Source organism: Carettochelys insculpta, chromosome 1, assembly GCF_033958435.1.
Source record: "Carettochelys insculpta isolate YL-2023 chromosome 1, ASM3395843v1, whole genome shotgun sequence".
In the NCBI taxonomy this organism is placed as follows: Eukaryota; Metazoa; Chordata; order Testudines; family Carettochelyidae; genus Carettochelys; species Carettochelys insculpta.
The window spans coordinates 260,788,596-260,808,976 of record NC_134137.1 but is presented as its reverse complement, the minus strand read 5'-3'; the positions used below and the strand labels follow the sequence as shown (position 1 = coordinate 260,808,976).

Sequence of the window (20,381 nt, the reverse complement as noted above, 5' to 3'; positions counted from 1 at the left end):
GCTGCCATGGCACCGGGCAAGGATGTTAGTGGGCAGGACCTAGCACAGGGGCACACATGCACGGCCCCGTCACTCCCGACACTGACAGCTCCAGCTCAGACATTGAGCCTGGTCATCGTGGTCCCTCCAGGCAGAGATCAGTTGGAAGAAGACACTGACCTCCCATCTCTTCCTGATGCTTTCGAAGTTGTGAGGGAGCTCATACCCACGACAGCATGCTCCCCAGCATGGCCGGGCACTGTCACAGAGCTAGGGCCATCGTGCACCCTCTGCCTCCCAGCACGTGGTGGCACCACAGCCAGCACTGACGGCGACGGTACCATTGTCGGTGCTGGTAACCACTGCACAGATGATGGCAGTACTGATGGTGGCAGCGTCAATGACGGTGGCACCAGTAATGGTGGCACTGTCAAGACAGTACAGGGGAAACCAACTACACTATGCTGGAACTCCGTCTCGCCTCATTATCATATCCCTGCACCGTTGGGGGTCAACACTCCCGTGGTCTGGTATGGAGAAGTCATCTGACTCGGAGGATGGATCTTTGGCCTCATCCCGAAGGCAGTGCTGTTCTTGTTCCCGGCACTGCTCCTGGCATCAGACTCAGCAGGAGGCACCTGCAGCTCAGGCCTCCTCAATGGCAAGGTGCAATGAATTGGCCCTTTTGTACCCCATAGGCCAACTACCAAGCATGGGGAACTGTGTCCAGACCTACTTTTTTGGTGCACGTACCCTGAGTTTCCCCTTCAGCCACTGTGGTTCCCATGTCCACAACAGCGGGGAGCAAGACTGGCAGCAGTATCACCAGGTAGAACTGACCCTGTGTGCCACCCCATACTGCACCTGATCCTTTGGTGAGCACCCTCCTGCACTCTTCTCCAAGGGCAATACCATTATCTCAGCTGCCACATACACAGGCAGAAGAACCAGAGGTCCCTGTTCCATGAGCTTCATCCTCCTCCTTCTCAGATCAGGCCGTGGCAGGCACGTCCACCGCTACATTGCCAGCCACGGATGTATGAAGGCTCATCAGGACCTTTTTAAAAGAATTGCACTAAATCTGGTGTGTGACGTGTTCCAGAGGCTGTGCCTCATTCCAAACACTCCCAAATTCACTCTAGTATCGGAGGGGTGGCCATGTTAGTCTGGATCTGTAGCAGCAATGAAGGGTCCTGTGGCACCTTATAGACTAACAGAAAAGTTTAGAGCATGAGCTTTCGTGAGTTAACTCACTTCTTCAGATGCTGGTCCTGGAAATCTGCAAGGCCAGGTATAAATAGGCCAGAGCAAGGCTGGGGATAACGAGGTTAGCTCAGTCAGGCAGGCTGAGTTGTATTGTCATCAGTAGATCTGGAGGTGTGAACTCCAAGAGAGGGGAAGCTGCTTTTGTATTTAGCCAGCCATTCACAGTCTTTGTTTAATCCTGAGCTGAGGGTATTGAATTTGCAGATGAATTGTAGCTCAGCAATTTCTCTTTGGAGTCTGTTCTTGAAATTTCTTTGCTGTAGGATAGCTACTTTTAAATCTGCTACTGTGTGTCCTGGGAGATTGAAGTGCTCTCCTATGGGTTTTTGTATATTGCCATTTCTGATGTCTGATTTGTGTGCATTTATTCTTTTACGTAGAGACTGTCCAGTTTGTCCGATGTATATGGCAGAGGGGCATTGCTGGCACATGATGGCATAAATTACATTGGTAGATGTGCAGCTGAATGAACCCACGATGGTGTGGCTGATCCGGTTAGGTCCTGTAATGATGTTGCTGGTGTGTATGTGTGGGCAGAGCTGGCAACGAGGTTTGTTGCATGGATGGGTCCCTGAGATAGAGTGACTGTGGTGTGGTGTATAGTTGCTTGTTAGGATTTGTTTTAGGTTGGCAGGTTGTCTGTGAGCAATGATAGGTCTGTCTCCCAAGGCCTGTGAAAGTGTGGGATCATTGTCCAGGATGGGTTGTAGATCCCTGATGATGCGCTGTAGAGGTTTTAGCTGAGGACTGTAGGTGATGGCTAGTGGTGTTCTGTTGGTTTCTCTCTTGGGCTTGTCCTGTAGTAGGAGGCTTCGTGGCACACGTCTGGCTCTGTTGATTTGTTTTCTCACTTCCTCAGGTGGGTATTGCAGTCTCAAGAATGCTTGGTGCAGATCCTGTAGGTGTTTGTCTCTGTCGGAGGGGTTGGAACAAATGCGGTTATATCTAAGTGCTTGGCTGTAAACGATGGATCGTGTGGTGTGTCTGGGATGGAAGCTGGAGGCATGAAGGTAGGCGTAGTGGTCAGTGGGTTTACGGTACAGGGTGGTACTGATGTGTCCATTGTGTATAAGCACGGTAGTGTCAAGGAAGTGGATCTCCTGTGTAGATTGGTCCAGGCTGAGCTTGATGTTGGGGTGGAAGTCCTCAGTCCTCAGCTAAAACCTCTACAGCACATCATCAGGGATCTACAACCCATCCTGGACAATGATCCCACACTTTCACAGGCCTTGGGAGGCAGACCTATCATTGCTCACAGACAACCTGCCAACCTAAAACAAATCCTAACAAGCAACTATACACCGCACCACAGTCACTCTATCTCAGGGACCCATCCATGCAACAAACCTCGTTGCCAGCTCTGCCCACATATACACACCAGCAACATCATTACAGGACCTAACTGGATCAGCCACACCATCGTGGGCTCATTCAGCTGCACATCTACCAATATAATTTATGCCATCATGTGCCAGCAATGCCCCTCTGCCATATACATCGGACAAACTGGACAGTCTCTACGTAAAAGAATAAATGCACACAAATCAGACATCAGAAATGGCAATATACAAAAACCCATAGGAGAGCACTTCAATCTCCCAGGACACACAGTAGCAGATTTAAAAGTAGTTATCCTGCAGCAAAGAAATTTCAAGAACAGACTCCAAAGAGAAATTGCTGAGCTACAATTCATCTGCAAATTCAATACCCTCAGCTCAGGATTAAACAAAGACTGTGAATGGCTGGCTAAATACAAAAGCAGCTTCCCCTCTCTTGGAGTTCACACCTCCAGATCTACTGATGACAATACAACTCAGCCTGCCTGACTGAGCTAACCTCGTTATCCCCAGCCTTGCTCTGGCCTATTTATACCTGGCCTTGCAGATTTCCAGGACCAGCATCTGAAGAAGTGAGTTAACTCACAAAAGCTCATGCTCTAAACTTTTCTGTTAGTCTATAAGGTGCCACAGGACCCTTCGTTGCTGCTACAAATTCACTCTAGTCTCTACTCACAGGATGGAGTTTATAGGGGCCCTGCTGAACTCACAGCTCACCAGAGGGGCTCTCCCAGATGTGCGTTTCCAGGCCCTGCATCTCCTCATCCAAGACCTCCGGCAGTTACCCTCCACCGTGACCAGAACCTGCCTGAAACTACCGGGGCAAGTGGCAACATGTACACATGTGGCGGCGTGTACCCCCACCTTCACCTCAGGCCCCTCCAAGCCAGGTTGGCACAGGTGTACAAACCCAGCAGGGACCCATTGGACAGGATAATATTCCTACACTCCCACATTCTTCAGATACTCAAGTGGTGGCAGCAGCAACACGTAGTATGTGCAGGTATCCCCTTCTCCAAACCGACACCCGCCTCTCATAACTTCTCCGACATGTATTGGTTATGTCCATTCCAGATCCTGCCAACCTCCCCTCTGTTGGACTATTCTGGAAAAGAAGGAATTCAGAGGGCAGGGGCAGGAGAGGGGAAGCAGTGTTTTAAGCACAGTCCATAGCAGTGCCACTCCAGGATGTCGCTAAGGTAAAAGCTTTCTGGCAATCGTGCGCACACACCTGTTGGAATGGACACAAGCAGGACATCGTGAAGAGCAACAGTCACAAAAGGTATGTAACTTTTTCAGAGCAGAAATTTCTAAAAACGTACTTGCTTTGCAAAGCAAAGCTATAGCGGCTGTTCTGCACCCTGAATGTTACGTTTTGTCTTGCTGCATTGTAGTTTTAAAAGTGTGAAAATAAGGACCCTGTGGGGCACTGACATTCTACTGATATGGTAATTATAGATTGTAGAGAGAAAGAGAGCTAGACATATGTAGCCTTGCCTAAACTGACCTTTTCCTTAGAATCTCCCTTCTAGTACGCTATTTGTATTTCAGCCCCTTTTGTGGTAGCAACTGTGGAAGTATTAGTGTAAACTGGACACAGGCATATTTACCACTGTGTCATCTAGAGTGGCTTGGGACAGGGTTGGACAACATGATGCAAATGCTTATGACCTAGCTACCATGGCAACAACCACTGTTGCTAGTACCAGTTGTTCTGCACTGTCAGGAGAGGTTTTTAAGAGAAGAACCTCCTTAGACAAGGTCCATAAGGTCTCTCTATCAAGGCAAGGTCTATAAACTATCAAGTGAGATTCTTGTCATATTAAGCCTGATAGAAGCTGTGGTATTGTTTTATAGATGTGGGAAACTAAAGCATAATGATGTGATGACTTGCTCATCGTCACACAAGTCTGTAAGAAAGTGGGAAAAAGAAATTGAGTTTCCTGGTCCCCGTGCTTTAACCACATTATCCTTTTTGAAAAGCTGGACATGCAGAAAACGTTTGATAAAGCAGATATTAACCCTGGTGCAGTCTAATTTCTGGTCTTACAAAATAATGGTCGTTTCAAAGACCCTGCCCTTGATACAACTCACAGTCAATCCTTGTTGTGTTATACATCCAAGGTCTGTTGCCACCAGTTTAATATATCTTCTGCTGGATTTCTCCTTAATCTGTCATTTCTGAGAAGCAGAGAGAGCTCTATACTGCTGAGGGAAGGTTTCCCGCCAGCAGTTTACATGTAATTGAGGAGAAGTTCTGTGTGAATTCTTTGTTCAGTTTAGCCAGGGGTGCCCATAACAAAATTCAGCAATTGCCACAGACCACCCCCACCCGCAGCCAGCCAGGCCTCCTGCCATGCCAGGCACTGCTCCCTCAGCCAGGCACCCCTCCGCGCAGACTGCTGGTGACTCACCAAAGCTGCCACCAGAGCTGTGCGAGTCCCACCGCCCCAAGCTGTGCAAGTTCTCCCAGAGCCATGCCGAGCTGCCCGGAGCCCCACCACCCGAGCAGTGCCACCGTGAGCGAGCTGCAGGAGGAGCTGCCTTCACCACTTGTCCCACCAAGTGGTGGGGTGCATGTGCAGAGGGGAGGAGGGTGCTCCACAAGTGCAGCTGTAATGAACTGCTTCGCCACACCACGCTGCCCAGTTAGCTACATGTAGTGAATGGACAGCGTATTGGACACGGCGGGTTTAACCAATACACAGAATGCCTTTTTTACAGAATGTATCTGAGGAAAATATTCAATCTGTGCACTAGAAAGATAAATGAGAAAGATGGACCCTGCTGTGCGACATGTTTACTACTTATGTAGAACAACATTTGGCAGGGATAGGATCAACTGCAGAGTGTCTGTTTCCTAAAGACTTATGAGAGGAACATCATTTCACTCTCCTTAGCAAACATCAGAGTGAAAACTAAGCATCTGCAAGAGCTCTGGAAGGCGCTCTGGCCTTTCATTGCCGTGCGTGGCCAGGAGGTGTTACTCTGAGTTTTTTGCACTGGTGTAATTGTAGTAATGTCACATGAGTCACAGCAGCCGCGTCTACACGTGCTGGCTACTTCGAAGTAGCGGTGCCAACTTCGAAATAGCGCCTGTCACGGCTACACGTGTTGGGCGCTATTTCGAAGTTGACATCAACGTAAGGCGGCGAGACGTCGAAGTTGCTATCCCCATCAGGAGATGGGAATAGCGCCCTACTTCGACGTTCAACGTCGAAGTAGGGAACGTGTAGTCATTGTGTGTCCCGCAACATCGAAATAGCGGGATCTGCCATGGCGGCCATCAGCTGAGGGGTTGAGAGACGCTGTCTCCAGCCCCTGAGCTCGATGGTCGCCGTGTGCAGCGGCCCCTTAAAGGTCCCCGCCGCCTCCCTTCCTGTGCAGGAAGCTGAGAGAGCGTGCAGGTGGCAGCCCAGCCACGCGGACAGCCTGCACGCTCCTCTGCAGCCACCAGAACCCCCCAGCACTGCGATGGCCGCCCCCCAGCCCCCTAAGCGCCCCCAGGGCACCCCTCCCAAGGGGAGCCAGGGCTCCCAGACCAGCAGCCAGGCTGGGAAGCAGCAGCGGGGCCCCTCCTGGACGGAAGCCGAGCTTCGGGACCTGCTGGGGCTCTGGAGTGAGGAGGAGGTGCTCCAGGTAATGGGAAGCAAGAGGCGGAATGCGGATGCGTTCACTCGGCTGGCCAAGGGCCTGGCTGCCCAGTGTCACCCTGCCCGCACTCTGGATCATGTCCACAGTAAAGTGAAGGAGCTGCGGCAGGGTTACGCCCGGGCCCGGGATGCGTCTGGCTGATCTGGGGCTGCCCCCGTCACTTGCCCCTTTTACAGGGAGCTCAGGGCCATCCTGGGCCCCCGGCACACCTCCTCCCCTCTGGCCACTCTTGATACCTCGGCCGATGAGCCCCAGCAGGCCCCGGAGGCGGAGTCCGCCCCGGAGGCAAGTCCCGCACCCCGGGGGCCCCCCCAGGAGCCCACCCCTGCGGCACCGGAGGAGGAGGAGGAGGGGGAGTCCTCCTCCAGTGACACAGGGCTGCACATCATCCTGCCATCAGGGAGCTCCAGCAGGGCGTCCGCCCACCGGGTGTCCCCCGACCGTGGGAGCGGACCATCAGGTATGTACCCCCCGGTGCACACCCCCGGGGTTGAGAGGCGGGGGTAATAGATATGACCAGGGCCCTCCACATGCCCAGATGACCATGGCCCCAAGGACAGCAGTGGCATGTCCCTCACAGGAGTACATCAGCCCCTGCCCCCCCCCAGCACGACAGTGCCATGCCTCATCCCTGGGGATGGGGGGAGCAGAACCTAGGGTCCCCCGGGGGGAGGGGGTGGGACACCCATCATCATCAGCAGCAGCATCTCCCAGGGACGGGGATGGGGAACCTGCAGCAGAGGGGTGGGGGGACCAGGGCCACGGCTCGGGGCCCACACTAACGGCTGTCTGCACTCTTCTTCCCCCCCTGTGTTCTGCAGCTGCGCCATCGGAAGGACCAGAGAGTGCCACCGAGGTGTCAGTGGTCCCGGAGAGCCCACCAGGGCCATCACTCCAGGCCAGTCCCTCGGCGGAGCACTGACCAGCCCCACGGCGGGGACGACGGCGGAGCCAGCCCCACTCCTGGACGGCGACGGACCCCCAGCTGCTGGAGATCCACCGTCAGCAGCTGGAGGTCGCCGAGCAGCGCCTGCGGGTGGAGGAGCGGCGCCTTCAAATTCAGGAGCAGGCACTGGCCTGGCGCCAGGAGGCATGGGGGGCCTTTATGCGGACATTTGAGCGTATCGCGGACTACCTGGCCCCCCATGCCGCGCCGGCCGCTGCTCTGCCTGCCCTGCCTGCTCCACCCGCTGCTCCACCCGCTGCTCCATCCACCATTCCATCCACCGTCGCACCGCCACCTGCCACCAAGGGCCCTTCCGCCGAGGGGGACCTGGGGCCAGCTGACACCCGCTGGCCTTATCTCCCTTTCCGCCCGGCCCCCAGCTAGCCCCGGCCAGGGCTGAGGCCGAGGTGTGGGTCACTGCCGCCCACCCCCAGTGCTGGACATTAGGGGGTGTGGGGCCCAGGACGTGGGCCCCCCCCCTTTGTATATATCTCCTTCAGTTTTATCTTCTTTTGTAAATAGTTTCTGTTATACCCCTGTTGTTATGTTGTTATGCTGATACCTGCCCCCCCCATGTACATAGTTCTCCCCTTCCTTGTTTTCCCCTTTTTTTCTTTTATCTTATCTGACTTATAATATATATATATGTAATATTTATTTGGCCTGTAAATAGTTAGTTAAGATAATAATAATGAGAGTTCAACATATATCTGGTTTGACGAACAAATGTCTGCTTTTATTTACAAGAAAAGGCAGGGCGGTGTTCTCTTGGGTGCTCTGTGGTGTGGGCATAGGGGCAGGGAGTGTTGTGGAGGATGGGGGGGTGCAGTGGAGGGGTCTGCCAGCGTTCACCCCACGGCCTCATCGAACTGGGCCTGCAGGGCCTCCCGGACCCGGGTCCCTTCGGGGTCCACCTGGCGACTGGGGGCAGTGGGTAGCTGCACATCGGCCCTGCCAGCCTCCACAGCCCAGCCCAGCCCAGAAAGGCCTCCCCCTTGCTCTCAACCAGGTTGTGGAGTGCGCTGCACGCTCCCACAATCTGGGGGATGTTGGTGGGGCCCGCATCAAGGCGGGTGAGGAGACACCTCCAGCGCCCTTTGAGGCGGCCAAATGTGCGCTCCACCACCTGGCGCGCGTGGTTCAGGTGCATGTTGAAGCGCTCCTGACTGGCTGACAGGTGGCCCGTGTAAGGGTGCATGAGCCAGGGCCGGAGGGGGTATGCCGCATCTGCGATGACGCAGAGGGGCATGGTGGTGTCCCCCACAGGGATCTCCTGCTGGGGAATGTAGGTCCCCGCCTCCAGCCGGCGGCACAGGCCCGAGTTCCGGAATACCCGTGCGTCGTGGGTGCTGCCAGGCCAGCCCACATAAATGTCCAGGAAACAGCCCCGGCTGTCCACCAAGGCCTGGAGGACCACTGAGTGGTAGCACTTCCTGTTTAGGTAGCGTCCTCCACTGTGCTCCGGGGCGCGGATGGGGATGTGGGTCCCATCCAGAGCCCCGAAGCAATTGGGGAAGCCCAGGGTGGCAAAGCCCGCGATGGCGGTATCCGGGTCCCCAAGCCTCACGAGCCTGTGGAGGAGCATGGCGTTGATGGCGCAGACGACCTGCAGGGGAAGCACATGGGAGAGCACCAATGAGGGGTGTGCAGGGTGTGTGTGGCCCTCCCCTTCCAGGGCCCCCATCCCCTCCCCTGCCAGGGCTGCCTCCCCCTCCGCCCGTGGGTCCTCTTACCTCCATGAGGACAGCCGCGACGGTGGCCTTGCCGACACCAAACTGCTGCCCCACGGATCGGTAGCTGTCTGGAGTGGACAGCTTCCAGACAGCGATGCCGACCCGTTTCTCGACACTGAGGGCACGCCGCATGAAGGTGTCCTGGTGCCTCAATGCGGGGGTGAGCCACTGGCGTAGCTCCAGAAATGTCTGCAGGCTCATGCGAAAGTTCTGGAGCCAGCGGTCGTCGTCCCACTCTCCGAGCACCAGCCGCTCCCACCAGTCGGTGCTCGTGGGGTAGCTCCACAGCCGGCGGCGTATGAGGCCGGGTGGGGGGGGGGCGCGGGCGGGGTGCTGCAGGGTTGTGGGTTGCGTCCTCTTCCCCTGCGGGCAGCTCCTCCTCTGTGTCAAGGATGTGCTCAGCTGCTTCCTGCATGGCATGGAGCAGGGCGAGCACAGCTCCCACAGGGGCGTCTGGGTGGACCTCTGGCTGCTGCTGCTGCTGCTGCTGCTGCTGCTGCTGGGGGTCCATGACTGTGTTGCTCGAGGTGTGCGTGCCTATGGCTCTGCAGACCGTGTGCTGTGCAGGCTGAGTGTATCTGGGAGGGGCCCTTTAAGGGAGCAGCTAGCTGTTGCCCCGGAAGCGCTAGTCTGCCCTGTGACGCTGTCTGCAGCTGCTCCTGGCACCCTTATTTCGATGTGTGCTACTTTGGCGTGTAGACGTTCCCTCGCAGCACCTATTTCGATGTGGTGCTGCCCAACGTCAACGTTGAACGTCAACGGCACCAGCCCTGAAGGACGTGTAGACGTTATTCATCGAAGTAGCTTATTTCGATGTCGCTACATCAAAATAAGCTATTTCGATGTAGCGTCACGTGTAGACGTAGCCAGCGAGTCCCAATGTATTCCAGGAGCCTAGGCCTAAATTTGGGTTACTGTGTTAATGTAATAGTTTAAAACCTGCCACCCAGATTTTGTCTTCTGACTGGACTCTTCTCCCGAGCTGTGATTAGTGGAATGTAAATTCCTGCTGAGGTTCCTGGTTCTTTTCTCAGCTGCTCTGAGTGGCGAGAGCAGCCCTCCTTGGTCACTAAGCAACACACTGGGCCCTATTTGTTTTTTTTTTAAACTAGCATCCTGTGGAAGATGATGGCTCAGTGGAGCAGCACAGAACTGAGGAAGTGTGGAATTCTAGTTGGGAATGAGAGGCCAGCCTGAGAAGGCAATCACAGAGGGACAGACACTTTCAGTTTCTTCTAGACTTAAAGCCTTTGCATGGGCCCAATGAAACTTAGAATTTTGGGTGAGGTTGTAGGCTGTGCCTACAAGTATTTGATAAGCTAACTTCTTCCTAGATTTATTTGAATGGCTTAGATTCTATAGGAATAGTCACTGTCAGAAATAGCTCTGATAAATTCGCATTAAGGTCTCCCATTAGACTCACTGAGACCACATGTTCCAATAACTGAATATTCTTACTGTGCCCTTTCCATTGAGATGACTGCCCATTAGTTCATGTATCGTATCAGTACGGGTAGCTGAGTTAAGCTGTATCTGCAAAAACAACGAGATTTTCATGGCACCTTATAGGTTAGAAGATTTGGAGCATAAGCTTTTGTGGGCAAAAACCCTCTTCATCAGGGATGTATAAGTACAGTCATGTCTGTTTATTTGGGGTAAAACATTAAAGTGCACAGGCATAACAGTACTGCTGTAATACATTTTCCCCACATTTTTTTATTTCAGACCACAGTTTTGTAGGCCCTTGTAAGTTCATTATGGAAATTGTCTCGGGCAAGGCCTGTGTTCCTGGAGACTAAATAGAGGGATAGGATTGGGATTTTTGCCTCTCGAAACAGATGGAGAGCAATTTGGACTATAAAACAAACACATTAGCTGGATGTTTCACTAAATAATCAGCAGTGGACTAATTTATAACATTTGCCGTCACGTGTCATCCTTAGGTTTCAGACTAACTCCACGGAGAGAGGCAGTTCCCATTTCAGGCTGCTTACATTCTCTGGCAGCACAGCATTGATTTATACACATTTCACCTTTCCCAGGTTTTCCTTCCTGAAACCAACAGATATTTTTGAAATGGAAGTTTTGATTTTGGAACACAATTTTGTGGCAGGAGGAAGTGCTGCACAATCATGGAATAGATGGAGCCCAGTGCATACTGACGACAAGCTTTATAAACTCCATAGTTTCAACTTTGTTCAGCTTCAAACAGAGATGTCTAGCTTCTCCCTTGTCTTACCCAGAACAAAGAAAATGAACTTTTGATGTTGGTAGCACTATAGGAAGGTGCAGTCTTTCTATGGAGTCACAGACTATGGTCTATTTGTGGGCGGTATTTTGATCTGATTTCACTGGAGGTTGTGGGGGACAGGGGAACAGCAGCTGACAGAGAAGTAGAATGACTGTCTGAAAGGATCAAATTAATAGGAAATGCAGAGCTTTAAATCGCTTTAAATCTTGTTGTATTTTTGTTTTGCATTTCATTCCGCCCTCTCTCTGAGGGAGTGCAGTAGGGTTGGGGAACCTTTTCCCTAAATCATGAAGTTGGGCTATAGCTGTGGTTTGGGCAGGAGAGACACAGTCTTTGAGACTGGGGATAATGGGACCCTCATACTTCTTAAGAAGGCCTTCTCTTTATTGCCCCAGCACACAAGATAGTGGATCCTCATCAGGTGCTAACATCCCACTGTGGAGTACAAGTTGATCCTCTCTTGTCCGGCACTCTCTGGTCCGGCAACAGCTGTGGTCCAGCATGATTTTAGTTATCTGGATGTCCACTTATGGGTGCGGCCAAGTTTCCTGCAGTCCCATAAAGTTTGTTTACAGCCACCAGTCCTGCCTCTCAGTGTTCTGTGCTGTTATTTAGCTGTAATTTACCCCTAAATGTCTTCTGAGAGCCCAGTGAGCAGTGGAAGTGTTGGTAATGCTGCTAGACAATATTGACCTCCCATGATCTGGCAAATTCTCTGGCTTGGCACTGGTGTGGTCCCAAGGGTGCTGGATGAGAGAGGTTCAATCTGTAGTGTAGTACGTGGGTGAGTGGTGGAGGTGCTCTTTTCTCAGTACGGAACTTTCAAGCTGCTAGTGTTTCAAACCAGTGCTTGACTTTTATGCCTGTTGTTGTGTCATCTCTCAGACAGGAAAGGCTTCAAACTTTAGCTGACCTTTCACAATGAGGAAACTAGAAAAGTGAAAGTTGGCTCGAATAGATATACTGTTTAGTCCAAATGTGCCATGAACCATGCCTCCCACTATACAAAGTTAATACTACTTCAACTAAGACATGAAACCTTTGCAGAAATTTTAGCCAAGTAATCTGCTTCAGGTGTTGGCTTTCATTCTTTCTCCTCTCCTCTCTACATGGTGAGCAGATGAGCACTTCAGCCAGACCTAAATGGAGAACATCCATATCCTGAGCTCATCCTCTGGCTGGAAAGGAGGAGTTTTCAAATCGGATTATGATCTCAAGCCTTTTGGCTTTGGAGCTACAGCCTGTTCACCATGTTGCCAATGGGTTTAAAAGCTTAACAGAACTTCCAACAGATACCCAGAAGCCTCTTACTGTAGAAGATGGAGACATCACAGGATCAGCCGTTCTGTATTTATCATGCTGCACTGTTGTCGGGAGGTGGGGGAACTGGATTTAAACTGATGAAACTTCTGGAAATAGCATGAAGAGCTCATGTATAGCCAGCAGGTAGCAATGCTGATGCTGTTCCCTGTTAAGTAGGTGATTGCATTCATCTACAATGCTGTGTAAAACATAGCCACTAAGAGGCTTTGTAGCCGCTGGGCCAGTGAACAGGGACACTAAATTGCATCATGTGTGGAGAGGCTGTTTTGACCAAGTGAAATCCAGCTTGTGTTTGCAGATAGGCGTGTTTCAAGTTTTTGGAGATGAAAATCTTTCCATGGTTTGTTCAGCAGCATGTTAGTCCTAGCATCCACTTAGCCTCCTGCCTACCTCTATCCTGCTCCCCTAGGGTGTGTCTACACAGCAAAGTTACTTTGGAGTAAGGTCCGCTCATTTAACATAAATGTGAGCGTCTACACAACACAACTGCTGTTTTGAAATAATCTCAAAATAGCAGACATCTTATTTTGAATTTGGTAAACTTCATTCCACGAGGAATAGCGCCTGTTTTGAAACAGATATTTTGCAATAGGGGCTGTGTAGACAAGGAATAGGGGCTATTTTGAAATAAGCTTCAGTGTGTTGAATAGGCTCTGTTGTGTCTGGATGCTTTATTTTGAGTGTCTCTGCGCTATTTCAGAATAAGCTATTCCAGAAAATCTCTTCAAGAAGAGTTTATTCCAAAATAATGCTGCTCTGTAGACGTAGCCCTAGAGAGCCCAACATAGTTATAAAGTCACCCGTCATTCCATTAAAAAGTTGGAGCTTAATCTATCTACTGTTGTCAGACTGAATGCAGCCGACAGGTCCTACAGGTGGCCCTAATGGGAGAGATTCATTATGGGTAACAAATTGTACGTTGTCTATGAGGTACAAAATAAGGCTGTTCCAGATATTCATGTGGTCCTTGTCTTCTTTCCTACTGAAGTGCTGGAGTAATTTTCAATTACAGTAGGCAAATGTGTGAGATGGGCCTGCACCTTTTATCCCTCTTGTATTTGAAGCATGATTTGTGCTGCTCCATTTTAGAACCTGATACTTATTCTTTAGCCAGCATGACTGACATGTGGATAAACAGTGTAAGTGATGTGCTGAGGAGGAGAAGGGATTATTTGGAAAGGGAGGAGCTATCTGTTAGTGAGAGAAAACAGCAGGCTCTCCAGGTGCTTTGTCTGCTAATAACACTGCAGGACAACAGAGGTGTTGCATAGTAACCTGTAGTCAAAATGCCTGAGTTATTTTAGCAGTCAAGCATCTGAATAGTGGGCCCTTGCTAAAGTCAGTTGTTCTGAGGCCAGGAGAGGTGAAGCCTTTCAAAGTGTTTGCTAGTGCTTTAAGAATTTCAGAGAAAAGTGCTCTAGGAGTGCACAGAACTGATAGGTCATTAATGAATCCGAACCAATAGCTTGTTACTTCACTGCTCCAAATGTTCCATAGCCCTGGGAAGAAAGTGATGTCAGCAGGCATTTTACGACTATTATTTTAAGCATTGAGAATGAATACCCATTGCAAAGCATAAAGTGCAAAAACTAAGGCTAGACCATGCTCCAAATTGCTGATGGAGCAGACAAGACGGGAAGGAAACCAGGAAGGAGGACATTATTGTGACTGAGCCATGTTTGAAACCGTTCCCTTTTAATCACTTTTTAGCTAGACGTGGGGGGGTGCTCTTGTATGTGCTACTGTAGAAGCTACGAGCAGAAGTCCTGGGCCAGGATCTCATTGTGCTAGGTGCTGCACAAACAGAACAAAAGGCCCAATGTGCCTGCAGTCTCAAACATGAGACAAACAGATGCCAATAGACTATGATTGCCAGGTGTCCAGTTGTCAAATAAGACAAGCTGTTGAAAAGGGACCCTGCTGTCTCTGGTCAGCACTGCTGACTGGGCTGTTAAAAGCTCCACAGGAAGTGGCATGTATGTCCCTCCAGCACCTAGCCAAGGAGGCTTTGTGAGCTGCCTCTGTCTCTAGATCCTGCCCTGCGCGCAAGCTCTGCAGGTCCCTTTGGCTGGCAACTGCAACCAATGGGAACCGCAAGGCTGGCACCTGTGGCCTGGGGGTGGTGCGTGGAGCCCCCTGTCTGCGCCTCTGCCTAGAAGCTGGACATGCTGGCTTCTGTCAGGAGCACACTGAGGTAAGGGCTACCCAGAGCCTGCACCTCAAACCCCAACCTCATCCAGACCCCTCTTGCACCTCAAGCCCCTCATTTCTGGCCCCACCCCAGAGCCTGCACTGCCCAGTGAGTGAAGGAAGGTGGGTGAGAGTGCATGTGGGCGGGAGGGGTGGAACATGCATGAAGCGGGACCTTGTGGAAGGATGGGGCAAGGGTGTTCAGTTGTCTGAAGCGCGAAACAGAGATGTAAAACTGTTTACAAAAGTCAAGCATTTAAATGGTTAAAATTATGCCGTTAGCTGGCTAACTAGGGGGGCTACAGTGGGGTTGCTCCAGCCAGCTGGCACAGCTGGGGCATTAATGCTAAGGCGAATGAACCAGTAAGATGAATGCTTACCTGTTAACTGTTTACTATTTTACACCCCTAATTACAAAAGTTGGCAAGCTTGTGACAGACAGGCAAACAGGAAGTACAAGGAAACAATGAGACACTTTTGGCCAGCAGAACAAGCAGGGCTCTTCACACTCCAGCAGCCTCCGCCAGGTCTGTTAGGGATCATGGCAAAAAAGAGTTTTAAGGAGGGGCCAGGTGCCACCTCATGTTTAAATATTCCAGCCTGCACCAAAATATTCTCACATATCTGAAAATGTGCTTTCGGTCCATCAGCACTGCATGGCACTGTTGAAGTCATATTTAGTGTTTTCAAATCCCAGTTAAGGTTAATGTGACTATTCAAAATCAGTTCACGTCACCTGTTTTAGGGGCCCGGGGACAATTTAAGATTATTCCATCATGCCTCTGATTTGCGGGCAGCGGTTGGGATTTGGTTTCACTGTTGGCAGTTGGTGTCGGTCAGATTTGTCTGTCTATTGTGGAGGTCATGCCACTATCTCTCTGTTTTCTGTTTATGACCGTCTCTTTGGTGTTGAGCTGTCATGTCGCACCTCTGCTAAGCCCTATTGTAACATTATGCACACTGTGATTATAATGCACTTGGAGTAGTCTCCAGAGTGTGCTTATAAACAGTGGCGGAGATGGGGCAGAAAAACTCGGAAGTCTGAAAACACAGTAGCATTAGTAACAGATCTGAAGAACAAAACTGAGGGAGGAGGGCTTTGTCCTCCTTCCACCTTCCCTTTGTGTCAGGAATGGCTTTCCCCCATGAGGTGTTTGCTTCCACCCTTCTGTTACCCCTCATTCCTGCACGCAAGAGCCAATAAGCACAAAATATATTATCGGCTGGGGCCACTGAACCGTTGTCTGTTGTTAAGCTTCTCCCTCTTTCCCTGTGAGAGGCGGCTGCAGACTGCTGGCTCCTCCAGAGTTAATAGTTCCCAGCGGATGAGGTGCCAAGAAGCTGTTTCCTTGAGGAGAGCTGTCGATTAGGTTCCTGTTGCCAGGAGTCAGGGCAGCAAAGCGGGTGGAGGGTTGACACTTAACTCTGGCATTGTCTTTTGTCTTTGCTGTGGAGGCAGTTCAAATACAGAAGGGGGTGGGGGGTGGGTTTAGCTCAGGAAGCCATAAAACACTTGAGCATCTTATTGAAAATGGGTAATAGATGGACTCTTGTGGTGCAATCACCTACACGGGACTGCAGGGAAGCAAGGACACCGGGCAGTTTGGGAAGGGGTTCTCGCAGGCAGGCAGGCAGGCAGGAAAATTGCTGCACAAATACGAATCTGAATGGTGTTGCCAAGCCACCCATCAGTGAAATGAAGGCACAGGGAGCCAGAGAGTAACATTTCTGTGACTGAGGCAGCAGGAGTGGAATCTCCTGGCAAATATTTGACCTCTACCCTGCAGATAATCTGATTTAGGGACTCCCATCAGGATCTGGAACCTTCCAGATTTCTTTCTAAGACTTCTGCCCTTTACCCTAATATCCAGTCTGTTGCCATTTGGGTTCCCAGACTGGGGTAACCTCTAGGAGTCCCCCCCTTTTTTTTTTCCTCCTGTCTCTCTCATTCACTGAAGTTTCAAAGGACTCTATATTGTGGTAACCTTCACAGCCAAAGAGGGCCTCTGGTGTTTGGAGCTCTTTAGCTCTGCTAGGCAGATGGTCTGACTTGACTGCAAGATAGAATATTCTCTAGGGCCAAGTATGTTGCCTGTGGAACAATCTGTAGGCCTTCCTGACAAGATTTCTTTCCCCCTGCCCCTTGTGGGACAGCGTCATGCTGGGATGACCAGCTCAGGCAGCCACTTTGGGCTCTTCCAGATATAGCTGGATGTTTTCTAATCAGCAATCTTTAACAGGAACTTTTAAATAAGGTGAATGCCCTCTTCTTACTTTATTTCTGCCTGTAGTGTGGGAGTGGGTCTTTGTGGATATCATCCGCCTTCCTTCCCCTATTATGAGTAGCACGTTACTGTTCACCTGTGGCTCAAGCTATCCTGGGCAGGTTAGTGGCAGAATCCGTTTTAGCCTGTGGTCATTTTCTCTGTGGTGATTCCTCCCCTTGCTAAAATAGATTGAATGGTTTGTTGTCTGGGGTTTCCCTGGCAAGATTTAAGGATGGGGGCAAAATGCAAGCTCTTTGGTCCGAGGCAGTTAAACTGAGAGGTGGTGTCATACTCTTATATCTGATTTGTATTGCAGGTTAATACTGTCTGCTGACAGGAATCCAGTGGCTAGGTGGGAGTGGTAGTTTCCGCTGCTAGCTACAAGAGCAGCTGATTAAATAATGGGAGGGGGAATCTGGAATGATCAGGGTGAGAGGTAAAGCAGATGTGCCAGTCTCAGGGAACCTTAGGGTAAATAGCGTGTATTGGACGTACAATAAGAAACCAACTCCACGTCTCCCCATCTGTATGCCTAATCTGGACAACCATGCTCCTTTCTTTACTCTGCCATGTGACATGCTGACTGTCTGGAAAAGACACTGCTTTCAGCAGGTCCAAGAACTGGCTCAATATACGGTTTCAGGCTGCACTATAGATGAAAGAGTGGAACTGTGAGCTCAATAGCCAAAAGATGTTCTCCTTGAAAATTTAGTGCAGCAAGAGTGTGGATACACAACAAAAGAGCATGGGCTATTAAAATGGTTCAGTCAAAGGCAAGCAAAGACACCTTATAAGAATTGTGTCCCATTACCTCATGAGACTGTCTGCTTGCCTTTCAGAGCACCTGGTCTCTATGTTCTTAAACGTGTAGTGCCTGCAATTTTTGGACCTCACTTCTGAAGCAAAAGTACCCAAATGTTGTGCCCGGTGGGTCGTAGTGACAGCTTGCCAGAGAGCTGTAGTGTCACTATTCACTTGAATTCACCTTTCATCAGAAATAAATGGACACTGTCAAATTTTCTGGTTTCTGTATTCTCTCTGGCTGTGTCTACACGGGCACAAATCTGCAAAATAGCCATATTTCAAAGATTACTAATGAGGCGCTGAATTGAATATTGAGCGCCTCATTGGCAGTAGGACGCTTCCGGCCACGGCGCTTCAAAAGCGCGCGGCTTTGCGCAGCTGCACAGGGGTCCTTTTCAGAAGAACCCGCACCTTTTGAAATCCCCTTATCCTGATCACTGATCCTTTCGAAAAGGACCCCTATGTAGCTGCGCTGAGCTGCGCACTTTCGAAGCGCCGCGGCCAGAAGCGTCCTGATGCTAATGAGGTGCTGAATATTCACTTCAGCACCTCATTAGTAATCTTCCAAATATGGCTATTTCGAAGATTTGTGCCCGTGTAGACACGGCCTCCAAGTTGTTTTTAATAATTACAAAGGTGTTCATTGCTGCAATAACCAACTGACACACTTGTTTTCTTTATTTTGTTCGAGTTCACCAGCAGTAACCTGCACTTGTTGATCAGATTTACCCTCACCAGGACACCGAATGCTGCATTTTTGGATTCTGCAGGGCACTGTAACACTCTAGTTACTGGAAAGGTCCCTGCGCCTATGTGTACCCTACAGCCCCTTCAAGAAGGGAGGAGGAAGAAAGTGAGAGCAAGATACAGCAGTGAGGTCAAAATGTGGTTATAAAAGCTCCTTAACAGCACTCACATCACACACAAACTTTCAGGGCTTACAAAAGAGCAGTGAAGGGGTTAATTATACCTGCCCCGGGGTTGTCAGGAAGGGGCAAAGTGGGGAGATACGTGACTCTGAAGCGGGGCAGAGTATTAACCTGCCAGACAGCCCAGATCTCTCAAAGCAGAACTGAAAGCTCTTTCCCAGCTAGTGCTAAGGGATCTGTTTCTGCCCTCCCGCCTCCCCCAGATAACCCTGCTTCAGGCCAGTGCTTCTTCTCCGTGAGGTGGCTACTCTTGCTCTGTGCAATGTGCTTTTTCCCAACAGCCACTGCATGACTCAGAGGGATTTAGTCATGGGGCTGGGGGGAGGGAAAGACGTTAAACAGGCTTTTCCCTAATGAGCTGTGACGCCAGCTGGAGAGGGGGGGAACCCTGCTTTTCTCCTGTCCGTTGCTCTCTGCAACTACAGAGGAAGGAGAGGGGGGACTGGGTCCCCCCTCACCCCTCCCCTGTCCGCTGATTTGCTGCCTCTTCTGTTTCCTTTCTGTTCAGTCCCCAAAGCATTTTGGCAAGGTTCAGATTTCTGTGCTCACAGCTCAGTGCTCAAAGAGAAAGGGGAAAAACAAAGGGTTGAGGGCGGGTGGTGAGGAGGGAGAGTCACTTATTGCCCTATCCCAGGACTGAGCTCTGGGACAGAGCACTGAGGGGTAAAGTTAATGAGAACCTTGTCTTTTCCGGGAGAGTTTCTCCTCCATAGAATTCCCTGCTGTATCATTTTATCATCATCTGTTTAAGCTCTGCGCTCGCTATCATCCTGGCTGCATTTGCCATTGTTTTGGTTAAATTTAAAAAATCTGGGTTAATTGATTAAATGAAAACCTACTAGCATATTGGAATAAGTCTTTGTTCTTGAGCTGAAACTTTAGAACTGCGCACAGCTTATTTCCTTGCAGGGTGTGGTGATCCTGCCCCATGTCCACCCCTGCTATGCCCTTGACTTCAGTGACAGTTGTGCACGTGGAAGATTAGCCCTTTTTGCTGAAAACCTTGCCTGGCTGGAGAAAAATGACGTTAAGTTAAACAGACCACAGTCAGTCGACCACTCAGTAGGAATTAAACTAAAAACTCTGTTCCTGCCTGACTGTTCACATTGCATCACCCAGGCAGCAGTAGAAAGACGAGATCCCAATGGGAAAGATTACAAGTCATTACAAGTTTTACAACACACCAAAAAAACATCACAAGAGCTGTTTGGAGCTGTCACATATTGCTGGGTTAACGCTCAGACTGGGACTTCCCAATTTTCTTTCTTAATTTTTTCCATCTATGTACGGAATTATTTTTTACATGCACTGAAGCATGTACAGATACACACCACCAGGAGAAACACATGCTGCCCATTGTCCGTGGCTGTGGGCACTCTGCTAATCAGCTGGGCAGTATCTGAATTTCTCCTGGGTGGCTGCCCATGCGCTCAGCTTTCAGGGAACAGTGGGACTAACCTCTTCTTGCACTTTCTTAAAAGTCAGTGTGGGCAGAGAAGATTGATTCCAAGAGTCCAAGGTACTGAATTTTCCTGCTTCCCTAATCCCATTCCCATTTTAGTGAAGTGTTTGTGTTGCAGCTTTAGAATTGCTTTAAATCCCAGTTGTCCTTTTTCTTCCACTGGGTGCCAAATAGTGGGACATGTCTGAAAAGGTAATCTTAGGGGTGCCCTAGCTTTGTACTTTGTGAAAAAGAGGTTGT

General features: G+C 50.3%; 1 protein-coding gene across 4 annotated transcripts in view; it reads left to right on the top strand.

Annotated features, from left to right (window-relative positions):
• CECR2 (CECR2 histone acetyl-lysine reader) overlaps positions 1-20,381 on the top strand; it is a 151,848-nt gene that overhangs the window by 53,638 nt on the left and 77,829 nt on the right. The gene's annotated exons all lie outside the window — the stretch shown is intronic.